Source organism: Adiantum capillus-veneris, chromosome 2, assembly GCF_014529385.1.
Source record: "Adiantum capillus-veneris isolate H3 chromosome 2, ASM1452938v2, whole genome shotgun sequence".
Classification (NCBI taxonomy): domain Eukaryota; kingdom Viridiplantae; phylum Streptophyta; class Polypodiopsida; order Polypodiales; family Pteridaceae; genus Adiantum; species Adiantum capillus-veneris.
The window spans coordinates 98032696-98035614 of record NC_140932.1 but is presented as its reverse complement, the minus strand read 5'-3'; the positions used below and the strand labels follow the sequence as shown (position 1 = coordinate 98035614).

The 2919-nt window shown below is 46.9% G+C and overlaps 1 pseudogene; it reads right to left on the bottom strand.

Moving 5' to 3' along the window:
* Positions 1-484: 484 nt before the first annotated feature.
* On the bottom strand, positions 485-2073 carry LOC147463261 (18S ribosomal RNA; annotated as a pseudogene).
* Positions 2074-2919: the final 846 nt, after the last annotated feature.

The window sequence follows — 2919 nt, the reverse complement described above, 5'->3', positions numbered from 1 at the left end:
TGACTGCAGCATCCGCCGCTAGCAATTGTTTAGAATGACTGCAGCCACATCATCGCTTTGGTGGTCAAATTACTGCAGTTAATTCGAAGAATTGCCTAGCTTTTGCTATCCGTTATGGCGTTCCTTTCTCTTCTCCTCTTCGCATCTTTAGTGGGTCCGGGTTGTCAACTATGTCTCCCGACAATTCTCAGTACATATAGCGGAAAACGCTTTTCACATATCGAGGTCGGAATGGGATCAAGTGTTCCGCGTTTTACTAGGATGCCCGGACAAAACAAACACGCTTGATTAAGAAACAAAAAAGTGCTAACGACAAAAGCACCTGCCAAAGAAAATGCAAATACAGCTAGTACAAGCCTTTGATTGTTTAATCGCTACCAACCCCACACTTCCCCCTCGCACAGTTAGCTTACCCGAACGAATTGACTTTATCAACTCACGTACAGTTAATAAAAAGACGCTAGCACCTCCCTTTAAGATTCCCTCCAGCCACAGGTTCCCCTACGACTACCATGTTACGACTTCACCCCAGTCACTGACCCAACCGTGATATGCGCCAAGGAGACCACCCATACCAAAATGGGCCATACTCAACGCCGGCATGAAACACTTTAGCAATAGGTGATCTCTGGTCGATGCTTTGGGCGAAACCAATTCCCAGGGTGTGACGGGCGGTGTGTACGGGGCCCGGGTACATATTCACAGCGGCATGCTGATCCGCGATTACTAGCGATTCCAACTTCATGTTCTCGAGTTGCAGATAACAATCCGAACTGAGGCAATCTTTATGGATTCGCTCCGCCTTATGGCCATGCTTCCTATTGTAATTACCATTGTAGCACGTGTGTAGCCCAGCCCATAAGGGCCATGCGGACTTGACATCATCCCCACCTTCCTCCATAGTAGAACTATAGGCAGTCTCCTATGAGTGCAACATCGGCACAAAGGAAGTGTCATCAATCCCGCACCGCCCCGCTGACAAGTAAATAATGACATTGATCCTTTGAGAGCAGCATGTCTTAGCAACACAAAACAAGGGTATCACTCGTTATAGGAGTTAACCAAAAACGTATCACGACACGAGCTGACGACAGCCATGCAGCACCTGTATGAATTTTCGTTTCATCCCGTTAAGGACAAGCACACTTGTTCATATGTCAAGGGCTGGTAAGGTTTTGCACATTGTATCGAATTAAACCACATGCTCCACCGCTTGTGCAAGTCCCCCGTCAATTCCTTTGAGTTTTAGTCTTGCGACCATACTCCCCAGGCGGAGTGTTTAATGCATTAGCTGAGCCCCCGATCCGTGGACCAAGGACGAACACTCATCGTTTACGGCATGGACTACTAGGGTATCTAATCCTATTTGCTCCCCAAGATTTCGCACCCTAGCGTTAGTAGAAACCGAGAAAGCTGCCTTCGCTACTTCGGCGTTCTTTTGTATATCTCCAGATTTTATCCCTACCACACGAAATTCCACTCCCCTCTATCCCACTCAAGTGATTCACTGCCTTCGTGCCCTTTACGCCCAGTTATTCCGAATAACACTAGCCCCTCCAGTCTTACCGCGACTGCTGGCACGGAATTAGCCGGGGCTTCTTTTTCGAGTCTTGTCATAATTGTCACTCGACGAAAGAGCTTTACAAGCTGCATTGCCCTTCCTCGCTAACGCGATGTTTTTCACTCACTCACGCGATATTGCTGGATCGGGCTTTCGCCCATTGTCCAATATTCCCCACTGCTGCCTCCCTATGGAGTCTGGGCCGTGTCTCAGTCCTAGTGTGGCTGATCATCTGAAAAGATCAGCTAAGCATCTGCGGCTTGGTCAGCCTTTACCCAACCAACTACCTAATACTACGCAGGCTCATCAAATAGCGCTTTTTAGCTTTATCAAAGCTTGCTTTTTTGCTTTCGTTTCTTTGGGATTTGGCCCAAACTGTTTGGCAGATTCCCACGCGTTATGCACCCGTTTGCCACTTTGTCTTCAACTGTTCTATAAACAGAAAACAACGTTCAACTTGCATGTGTTAAGCATATCGCCAACGTTCATTCTGAGCCAGGATCAAACTCGGTTTTTTGGTTAAAAAAGGCCAATCTTTGTCGTTGATGATCTCTTGGTTAGTTACTAGCTCTTGCCAATAACTGTAAGCGGAACGGCCATTGGCAAGGCGAATCATCTTACGTCCCGGGATTGGGGCCGAGCGGGGGTTAAGCATAATCTCAGATCAATAAAGCAGTGCTCAACTAAATAATAGATACTACCGCGACCTTTCCGATCCAGGAAAGCGATCGGACTTGAACCGGTGTCGTTTCCTTTCCTGGTACATAGGAATGCTCTATCCCTTAAGCTACGTGAGCCAAACGGGGAAGCCCAACAACCCCAAGCCCCCTATTACTTTGTCGCCTGTGCGCCTCTCTTTGAGTGCCCAAAAACACTCTGGCTATCCAATTTCACTCCACCTTATGATTGATAGCCGACAAGTACACAACTTGCTATCAACGACCTGGCCTCTTAGTTTAGTGGTTTGTTACGTAAAGGATGGCTAAAGCCTAAAGACAAAGATTCTCTAGCGTTCTCGTATAATAGTCAAACTATAATAATCAAATGTAAATATTTGTGTGGTTAATGGACAGATCATCAAGAGGTGACTTGCGATGTTGAGAAGTCCCCACTTGCGCTTGGTCTGGGATCCCTGAGGGATAGTTTGGCTTCAGGGCGGGCGCTCCAGCAAAGCTAATTCTGTATGCCTATGCAGCGTGTTAGCCAAAGAAGAAGATTGAATTAACACCATAGCTGCTCTCCGAAGTCTTAGTAAGAGATTTTATCCTACTTGGTTTTGTGAATAAAAAAAGTTGAACTGTGCTCGATACAAATCCGCAAGGTTTCAGAGCCTCTCCAATTCCAAAAGCATGCCCCGC